Consider the following 11039-nt stretch of genomic DNA (forward strand, 5'->3'; position numbering starts at 1 on the left):
ATTCTTAAATTGTGCTCTTTTGCCTTAATCTCCCTCTTTTTTTCTGCTTCCTTATTCTCTATAGGTTTGTCCTCTATATCGCTGATTCTCTGTTCTGCCTCGTCCATCCTTGCCGCCGCTGCATCCATCCGTGATTGCAGCTCAGTTATAGCATTTTTCATTTCATTCTGTGTTTTACTTCTTTTATCTCTGCCGAAAGGGATTCTAATCTATTTTTGACTCCAGCATTTATTATCGTGATTCTAAATTCTGGTTCAGACATCTTGCTTGTATCTGTGTTGGTTAAATCCCTGGCTGTCGTTTCTTCATGCTCTTTCTTTTGGGGTGAATTCCTTCATTTTGTCATTTTGAAGGGAGAAAAGGAAGTAATGAGGTAGAAAAATTAAAATTAAAAAAATTAAAATTAAAAAAATATTAAAATTAAAAAATTACACACACACACACACACACACACAAAAATCTAATAAGTGATGCTAGATCCTAGGTGTGTTTTGGTCTGGGTGTTGAAAGTGGTTTAACAGATTAGAGAAAAGAAGTGGGGGGAGGAAATCGTTTGAGAATTTGAAAAAATGAATACATTGAAGTAGACTAAAATGAGATGATGGGAGTAAAATAGAATTTGAAAAAATTTACACAAAAGTGAAGAATATAGTAGAAAAAAATCAAAGAAAAATATTTTTAATAAAAATTAAAATAAAAATGAATTTTTTCTCTGTATTCAAGAAAAAGAAAAAGGAGAAAAAAAATCATTTGAAAATATGAAAAGTGAATACACTGTAGTAGACTAAAATAGAATGATGGAAGTAAAATAGAATTTGAAAAAATTTACATAAAAGCAAAAAATATAGTGAAAAAAATTAAAGAAAAAAATTTTTAATAGGAATTGAAAGTAAAAATGAAGTTTTTGTCTTTCTGCATTTGAGAACGAGAAATGAAAAAGAAAAAAGGAAAAGAAAAAAAAAGGAAATCGTTTGAAAATTTGAAAAGGTAAATACACTGAAGTAGACTAAAATAAAATGATGGAAGTAAGATAGAATTTGAAAAAATTTACACAAAAGTAAAAAATATAGTAAAAAAATTAAAGAAAAATATTTTTAATAAAAATTGAAAATAAAAATGATTTTTTTCTCTTTCTGTATTCAAGAAAAAGGAAAGAAGTGAACAAGAGGTAAAAAAATAAAGAAAATTGAATAGATGGACCTCTTAACAGATTGAAATAGGACTGAAATTACTTCGTTTTCCCCTAGAGGTCAGACTATGTACCGCTTTATAGTCCATAAGCTAAGTAGGCGGTGAGACTTGTGTTCTTGAAGAGAGAGGTTGGCCCGGTTGGGTGGGGCTTAATGTAAAGGCTCTGTTCTCCACTAGATGGCGCTGCTAGCCTACTAGGATGTTGTGTTGCTGTGCTCGTAGGCGTGTATGCGCATGCGCGGGAGCAGTCAAAATGGAGTCACCCAGCTCCTCAGTCTCTAATTTCAGAGCTCTGTTCTCCCAGATCAGCAGTCACGCACCTGTCCTCTGTCTTCAGCTTTCGTCCACTCCCTGCTTCTTCACTGTCTGTGACCGAGCCCCAGGCAGTACCTCTCTCCCGAGTTTTGTCTCAGATGCGGCTGTTTTCCCCGGCCCCTTACTTTCGAAGGACTGCGGCTTTGACCCGTTCTGCCCCTCCGCTGGAGGGTGTCGCCGAGCACTGGCCCAACGAGCAACGGCTGAATGTCCGCTGCACCCAGGAACTGCCGCTGGACCCTTGCTGCTGCCAGTGCCCCGAGACTGCGGCCAGGTGCCAGCCTGCCCCAGAAAAAGTTCACGAGACAGTGTAGCAGCAGCGTTTCAGGGATTGTGGGAAATCACAACACACATCTGACACCAGGCTTTACCCTTAAGGATCTTGTTCGGGCACCAGCGAATGTGGCTGCCTTCCGGGGTCAGCTGGGACCAGGTGGCTTCAATAGTCTCCACCAATGTCCTTCCAGCAGTGGGACCGCTTCTCCCCGTGTGGCCCGAGAACCTCCCGGACCCCACTCTGTTCCTGGGGATTCTCTCTTCCCACCAGAGCACCGCCAGGTAGGGAGCTGCAGAGTTGCAGCCTTTGCGCCCCCTTGTTTACAGTCTGAATGGAATTTAAACCCTCTCCTTTCGCCTTTCTCCCTTTTTAGTTCAGTCCCTGGGCTGTTTCCAATTTTCCCCTTTCTCTCCAGCTGCTTTTGGGGAGGGGTGCTTTTCCCATATTCTACCCCCCACCCCGCCTCCATCTTCTCTCCGCCTGCAAAAGCACCTCCCTTCCTGTGGCTTCTCGCTCCCCAAGTTCATCTATTGAAATTATCATATGGCTTTTATCCTTTCTCTTCTTGATGTGATGTATCATGTTGTTTGATTTGTGTCTAACCACCCTTGTATCCCATGAGAAAATCCCAGTTGATCATGGGGAGTGATTTTTTAAAATGTACTGTTGGGTTCAGTTTGTTAATATTTTGTTGAGGATATTTGGATCTATGTTCATCAGAGATATTGGCCTCTGTTTTTTCTACTGTCTTTATCTGGTTTTGGTATCAGGATAATATTGAATTTATAGAACAAATGTGGAAGTTTTTCTTTCTCTCCTACCTTTGCAAATAGTGTGAGAAGAATAGGTATTAACTCTTTTTTAAATGTTTGGTAGAATTCACCTGTGAAGCTATCTGTTCCTGAAATTTTGCTTGTTTGGAGTTTTTTGATTACTGATTCAATTTCATTGTTGTAATTGATCTGTTCAAATTTTCTATTTCTTCCTGATTCAGTTTTGGGAAATTATATGTTTCTGGGAATTTATCCATTTCTTTTAGGTTGCCCACTTTGCTGGCATGTAATTTTTCACAATATTCTCTTATAATCCTTTGTATTTCTGTGGTGTTGGTTGTTTATCCTTTTTCATTTCTTTTTTTAAAATTTTTAATGTTTATTTATGAGAGATAGAGATAGAGAGAGAGAGGGAGGATGAGCAGGGGAGGGGCAGAGTGAGAGAGGGACACAGAATCTGAAGCAGGCTCCAGGCTCTGAGTTGTCAGCACAGAGCCTGATGTGGGGCTCGAACTCCCCAGCCGTGAGATCATGACCTGAGCCAAAGTCAGACACTTAACTGACTGAGCCACCCAGGTGCCCCATTCCTCTTTCATTTCTGATTTTGTTTATTTGAGTCCCCCCCCCCCACCTTTTTGTTGATGAATCTGGTTAAAGTTTTATCAATTTTATTGATCTTTTCAAAGAACCAGCTGCTGGTTTCATGGATCTGTTCTATTGTTTTTTTAGTTTCTTTTTCATTTATTTCTGCTCTAATCTTTATTATTTCCTTCCTTCTACTGGTTTTGGGTTTTGTTTGTTCTTGTTTTTCTAGGTCCTTTAGGTGTAAAGTTAGGTTGTTTATCTGAGATTTTTTTTTTTTTTTTCTTCTAGAGGGTGGCCTGTATTGCTATAAACTTCCCTTTTAGAACAGCTTTTGCTGCATCCCAAGATTTTGGACCATTGTGTTTGCATTGTCACTTATCTCCATTATTTTTGGATTTTCTCTTTGATTTCTTGGTCGACCTATTAATTGTTTAGTAGCATATTATTTTATGTACCTGTGCTGTTTCCAGAGTTTTTCTTGTAATTGATTTCTAGTTTTACAGAATTGTGGTTGGAAAAGATACATGGTATGTGTGACTTCAGTCCTCTTGAATTTGTTGAGACTTATTTTGTGGCCTAATATGGGATCTATTCTGGAGAATGTTCCACATGCACTTAAAAGGAATGTATATCCTGCTGTTTTAGGATGGAATGTTCTGAACATATCTGTTAGATCTATCTGGTCCAACGTGTCATTCAAAGCCGCTGTTTTCATGTGGGGTGTCAAACTCCCCTGCTATTGTGGTATTACTATTGATTACTTCCTTCATGTTTGTAATTACCTGCTTTATGTATTTGGGTTCTTCCATGTTGGGTGCATAAGTATTTACAATTGTTATATCTTCTTGATGGATTGTTCCCTTTGTCATTAGGGAGTGCCCTTCTTTGTCTCTTGTTACAGTCGTTTTAAAGTCTATTTTGTCTGACAAAAATATCGCTGCTCTTTCTTTTCATTTTCATTTGCATGATACATGCTTTTGCATCCCTTCACTTTTATTTATGTATGTATGTATGTATGTATGTATTTAATTTTTTGTATATAATTCATTGTCAAGTTAGCTAACATACAGTGTATACAGCGTGCTCTTGGTTTTTGGGGGTAGATTCCCGTGATTTATTGCTTATATACAACAGCCAGTGCTCATCCCAACAAGCGCCCTCCTCAACGCCCATCACCCACTTCCCCCCTCCCTCATCAACCCTTTTTGTTCTCTGCATTCAAGAATCTCTTATGGTTTGCCTCCCTCTCTGTTTGAAACTATTGTCCATCCCTTCACTTTTAATTTGCCTGTGTCTTTAGGTCTGAAATGAGACTCCTCCTGGCAGCTGTTTTATCCCGTCCGTCACCCTATGTCTTTTGATTGAACACTTATAGTTTAGTACACTTATATTCAAGGTAATTATTAATAAGGATGTACTTATTGACATCTTATTAGTTATTTTTTGGTTGTTTTGTAGTTCTCTGTTACTTCCTTCTCTTGCTATTTTTTCTCATGGTTTACTGGCTTTCTTTAGTGATATACTTAGATTCCTTTCTTTTTATTTTTTGCACATATATTGCTGGTTTTTGAATTATTTTGAATTTTGAACATTAGACTCATATCTAACATCTTATGCATATAGCAGTTTATACTAAGTTCATGATTGCTTAAATTTGAACCCATTCTTTACTCCTTTCCCCTCCATGTTTTAGGTATAGGTGTCATACTTTACATCCTTTTATTTTGTGAATCCCTTGACTGATTTTTGTAGATATACTTAATTTTACTGCTTTTTGTGCTTCCACATTTGTTACTCCTACTTATGGTCTTTCCTTTCTACTCAAAGAGACCCTTCGACATTTCTTGTAGGGCTGGTTTGGTGGTGTGAATTCTTTTGACTTTTGTTTGGGAAACTCTTTATCTCTCCTATTCTGAATGATAGCCTTGCTGGATTGAGTATTCTTTTTTGCAGATTTTTCCCATTCAGCACTTTGAATATATCATGCCATTCTCTTCTAGCCTGCAAAGTTTCTGCTGAAAAATCAGCTGATAGCTTTATGGGTTCTCTCTTGTATGCAACTGTTTTCTTTTCTTCTGATGCTTTTTCTTTTTTTAAATTTTTTTAAATGTTTTATTTATTTTTGAGACAGAGAGAGACAGAGCATGAGCAGGGGAGGGACAGAAAGAGAGGGAGACACAGAATCCGAAACAGGCTCCAGGCTCCAAGCTGTCGGCACAGAGCCCGACGCGGGGCTCAAACTCACGAACGGTGAGATCATGACCTGAGCCCAAGTCGGATGCTTAACCGACTGAGCCACTCAGGCGCCCCTCTCTTGATGCTTTTAAAATTCTCTCTTTCTAACCACATTTTGCCGCTTAAATTACTGTGTGCCTTGGTGTGGTCCTCTTTGGGTTGATTTTGTTGGGGGCCCTCCGTGCTCTTGAATCTGGATTTCTATTTCCTTCCTCAGATTCAGGGAGTTTTCAGCAATTATTTCTTCAAATATATTTTCTGCCCTTTTTTCTCTCCTTTCTGCTTCTGGGACCCCTGTAACGCAAATGTTATTGCACTTGATGATGTCACTGGGTTCCTTAAGTCTATTTTCATTTATTATTATTGTTTTTTTCTCTCTCTCCTGTTCATCTTGATTGTTTTCTGTTACTCTGTCTTCCAGGTTCCCTGATCTGTTCTGCTTCCTCTCGTTTATTCATTCTATCTAGTATATTTTTAATATCAGTTATTGAGTTCTTCATCTCAGATTGGTTCTTTTCTATGTCTTCTCTTTGTTGAGGGTCTCACTGAGGTCCTCCATTCTATTCTCAAGTCCAGTGAGTATCTTTACGACTATTACTTTAAATTCTGTATCAGGCATATTACTCATTTATGTTTACTTTAGGTCTCTTGCTGTGATTTTCTTTCATTCTTTCAAAGTTAATTTATTTATTTTGAGAGAGAGAATGAATATGAGTGTGGGGGGGCAGGGACAGAGAGAGAGAGAATCCCAAGTAGGCTCTGCACTGTCAGCACAGAGCCCAGCGTGCAGCTTGAACTCATGAATTATGAGATCATGACCTGAGCCAACATCAAGAGTTGGATGCTTAACTGACTGAGCCACCCAGGGGCCCCTGACCTGTTCTTTCATTTGGGATATATTCCTCTGTCTCCTTATTTTGTTTAACTCTCTGTGTCTGTTTCTCTGTGTTGTGAAAGTTGGCCATATCTCTTGTTCTAGAAGGTAGCGGCCTTATGAAGAAGAGGCTCTGTGGGGCCCCTGCAGTGCGATGTCCCCTGTTTACCAGAACCTGGCACTTCAGGGGTGTGTCCTATGTGGGATATGTGTGCCCTGCTGTCGTGGCTGAGCCACTTTTGTTTTCAGTCCGTCTTCTGTAATGGCTCTCTTTGCTGTGGGCAGTGCTCGCTCCCTGTGGTGTTAGTTTGCTGAGCTGGGGCCATGTTGGGCTGGAGTTGAGTCAGACCGGGCATTTACCAGAGATGTAGCAGCACCAAACTTCAGGGCACCTGCCCTGTGTTGTCTCCTGAGAAGTTTTCATTGGTGGGCGGAGCCTGCAGTAGATCAGATGTCTACCCCCAGTAGACTGCTGGGGCCAAACTCAGACTGGTGTGTGTGGTTATCTTCCCCTCTCCCTGCGGCAAGAGTCACTCGGAGGGGTGTTGGCCTCTGTGGGGGCTGCTTGCGCACTGCCAGGCTTGTGGCACTGTTTTGGATGGGCGCCAGCCGGGGGCATATTATCGGAGGCAGGTCTGCAGGAGAACATCGGGGTGGGGTGTGCAGTGTTAGCAAGGTTTGTGCAGGTCTTCCATGGGAGGCGACCTGCAGCTGCCCCAGACTCCTGCCCCGGCTGGCCCGTTGCAGGGTGTAGATCTGAAGAAGCATGTGGGGCAGGCACGCTGTTAGCAGAGTTAGGTGGAGAGTGTTCTAGTGGGTTGGTTCCCACAGGTGTCTGTGTATCTAGGCTGGGGGCCAGGGTAAGGAAATGGTGCCGGCCAACTCCTTTGTCCCTGGAAGAAGTCTCCTAAAGATCTCTGCCCCTCCAGCGCACGACTCTCCCTCCCATATACCCCAGGCATTTTTCACATTGCTGCTTTTATGCTGTATCTCCTCGGGGCTGTTTGTTGTGCTGGCTCTTTAAGGGTGAGGTCTCAGCCTCCTCTCACCCTGTCAGCTCTCCATCGCCGAGCCCAGCTGATATTTTAAGTTCTAGGTGTTAAGTCCCACTGATTGTGAAATTTGGCCCCGCTGTTTCTCAAAGTCAGATGCTCTGGGGACCTGGGGCGCCTGGTGTGAGGGTCTGTTTCTCTCCCTTCTCCACACCCGCCAGTCCTTCCCTTCTGCAGACAGTCCTGCAGGTCCATTTAGCTCCAGTCGTGTCTCCACCCTTCCTACCCTCTTTGACGTGGCCTCTCCTTAACATTTAGCTGTGGAGAGGCTGTTCTGCCAGTTTTCTTTATGCATCATCTTAGATCTTCTGGGAAGAGTCTCCTATGTCTCATCTCCCCTTCCCAGCCAAACTCCTTGAGCGTGTGGTACTGGCAGTGTTTTCCTCCTTCTCTGCTGATCACCCTGCCACATCTGGGGTTCTGCCCCACCGCTCCGATGACCCAACACCACGCCCGCTGTGTGCTGAACACTGAGGGGAACATTTGTGGTTTTGCTTGACCTGTTCTTCATGAACTCATCCTCCAGGGATGGTCCATGGTCTCCTGATGGCCCCTTTTCTCGAGATGGGCTAATCAGAGTTCTTCTCTCAAATTTTCAAGACTGGATTTTTAAGACAGTTGGTTCCTCTCTTTACTTCTTAAAACTATTAAATGTCTTTCCTTTATTTCAGTGAAATGGTTCTCAATCCAGGCCGCGCTTTTGAGTCACCTCAGGGGAATGTTAGGAAAGTAATAATGCCCAGGCTGCACCCGTGGAAGGCTCTGACTCCAATGGTCCGGGCAAGGGTTTTATTTGTAAAAGTTTATCAGGTGACTTTGGGTCGAGAGCCAGGAACGCTTGGAGCCCCTTTGTGACAGACAGATGAGCCTAGAGAAGCATGGACTGGAGCACACACTACCCTGTTGCCCCAGCGCAGGACTGCTGCAGGGCTGTGTGAGGGTGGGTATCGGCCGCCTCTGCCTCTCAGCCTCTGTGCAGATGTGGCCTCTGCCCACTTAAGGTCTAGGCTTTCCTCCCACAGTGTACAACTGTCGCTGGGGAGTGGCCAGTCGGCTGGCGCCACTTTCCCAAGCCTTCCTTATGTAATGACGGGGCCACGTGGTTGCTTCTGGATGGTGACCAGAGGTGGTTATGAAGCGGGCAAGGCTTATGAAGCGGGCAAGGCTTCCTAATCTTCTTGTGTCCCTTCTGCTGGCTTGCTGAACATGAATGCTACTATTTTGGAAGTCACTTGCTGAAGATGGTGTAGACATAGGAGAAAAAAAAAATCTGTGTCCTTGAATTATTGCTTCAAAGAGAGCTGCGTGACCAAGAGGCTGCATGACCAAGAATACCCAGATTATGGGAGCAAGAACTAGCATTTTAATGTGGAAAGGCACAGAGGCACCTGGGTGGCTCAGTTGGTTGAGCATCCAACTTTGGCTCTGGTCGTGATCTCGTGGTTCATGAGTTCGAGCCCCGCATCAAGCTCGCTGCTGTCTGCCTGTCAGCACAGAGACTGCTTTGGATCCTCTGTCCCCCTCTCTCTGCCCCTCCCCTGCTTGCACTCTCCCAAAACTAAATAAATATTTTTTAAAAAATGTGGGAAGGCACAGAAATGTTGTGACTTGTTTATGATAGCAACTAATATTACTAACCCAATGGTTTTCCCTTTCTGCCTGATAGTATCCTATTATTCTTTGGGGAACAACTTCTTTTCACTCCATCAGGGCTCGGTAAGTGTCTATTCCTGTGCTCTGCCCCCCTTCCTCCCCAATTTGGCCCACAAGGTGGGGGCACGAATCAGGCAGGTCAAGTTCTCCATTTTTGGGTGCAGAATCAGTTCAGGGATGGTTTCATGACTCAAACTGTGTCAGTGAGAATCTTTCTAAGCCTCAGCATATGGACAGTGGGAAAAGTGGTTTTTCCTCTTCTTTGGACTCCTGTTTGGGAAAGCCTGTAAGGTGGTGGCACCTTGCCCTCTACAGTGGAACAAGCTGGTTGTAGTATTAAGACAGTGAGTGAGGCAGGGAGAGCCAAGCCATGGAGACAGAGGCAGAGGTCCATTGTCACTGTCAGTGTCACTCTCGTGTTTCTGAACCTGGTGGTGCCTGAAGCCAGTGCCTGGGTTTACTGCTTCTGTGAACTGAAAATTCATTAAAATTACCGTACGTAACTTTCGTTTCGTTACTTATTCTGCCTAGGCAAGTTGAGCAGGACAGTTGTCGTGAGCTGACGCTCTGCTCTGTGTCAGTTCTGGCTCCGCTCTGCTCTCTGGACTTGGGGGACACAGTTCCCACTCGCTCACTGGCTGTGCCATGTGAGCCACCAAGAGGCAGCTCAAAACCAACGTACTCTAAGGAAAGCTCCGAGTTCTGCCCACTCCCAAGTCCTCTCGTTTCTAAGCCCTTCTCCCCTCACTAAGTGGAACACCTGATGGCTTGAATCCAGACCCTTAGTTACTCTTAATCTTCTCCATCTTGTTGGCCAGTTTCTCAGAAAGTCTTGTGCTTTCTTCTTCCTTCTCACGTCTCTTCTCTCTCCCCAGCATTTTCTCCAAGAGCTTCCCAAGGGGGTTCTCCGACTCCACTCTTGCACCCCTATAACTTATTCCCACGTAGCAACTAGAATCATCCCAGAAGTACAGGTTCTTCTGCTGAAAACTGAAATGTTGTTCCTTCGCTCTTAGAATGAAGTCCAAAATTCTTCCTAAGACCTTCAAGGCTTTGTATGGTCAGGCTCTTCCCTAGTTTTGAACCTTACCTCTCATCCCTCTCCCGCCCACTCCCTGCACTTGGGGTGCTGGGTTCACCATTTCCCAGAACCCTCTCAGTTCTTCTGGGCCTTTGGGACTTTGTGCCTGCTGTTCCCACCACAGGGAAGTTATTCCTCTCTTCCAACAGGGCCATACTTCCTCAGACAGGCCTCCAACCATCCTATTTAAACGTATTTCCTTCCCAGGAGAGTCTGTGATTGTCTGTTTTTTTACTTGTTTGTTACTTGCCTCTCCCCTTTAGAACCTAAGCTTCAAGAAGGCAGGGGTCTTGTGTGCTAATAGTAGCTGAATCGCTGGGCCCTGTGTCTAGCACATAGTTGGTGCTCAATAAATAACTCCCTTATCATGTGACAGGCCCTGAGGGGGTCCTCACAATGCAGCTTGAAACCCCCCAGACTAGAAATTCTCTGTGGTCCCTGTTGGTTTGTGATCCTCATGAACTAAGTGCAAAGCAAATATAATATCTTGATTAATATTCATTTAGGTTGGTGTGATATTTTATTTATATATGCTTTATTTTATTCTTATTTTTAAAGACGTGTTCCTATTTTATTTTGTTTTATTTTTTTAAGTTTATTTACTTTGAGAGAGAGAGAGAGAGAGAGCGAGAGCGAGAGCACTAGCTTGAGAGGGGGAGGGGTCGAGAGAGGGGAGAGAGAGGAATCCCAAGCAGGCTCTGCACTGTCAGTGCAGAGTCTGATGTGGGGCTTGAACCCATGAATCATGAGATCATGACATGAGCTGGAGCCAGACACTTAACAGATTGAGCCACCCAGGCACCCCAGAAATGTCCCTATATTAAACCTTTCTTACATTCTTTTTAAAAATATTTGTTTACATATTGAAGTAATCTCTACACCCAACGTGGGGCTCAAACTTATGACCCTGAGATCAAGAGTTGCATGCTCTTCCCACTAGGCCAGCCAGGTGCCCTTATTTTATTTTATTTTATTTTATTTTATTTTATTTTATTTTATTTTA

The sequence above is a fragment of the Herpailurus yagouaroundi genome, unplaced genomic scaffold (genome assembly GCF_014898765.1).
Source record: "Herpailurus yagouaroundi ecotype Mexico unplaced genomic scaffold, PumYag 198, whole genome shotgun sequence".
Classification (NCBI taxonomy): domain Eukaryota; kingdom Metazoa; phylum Chordata; class Mammalia; order Carnivora; family Felidae; genus Herpailurus; species Herpailurus yagouaroundi.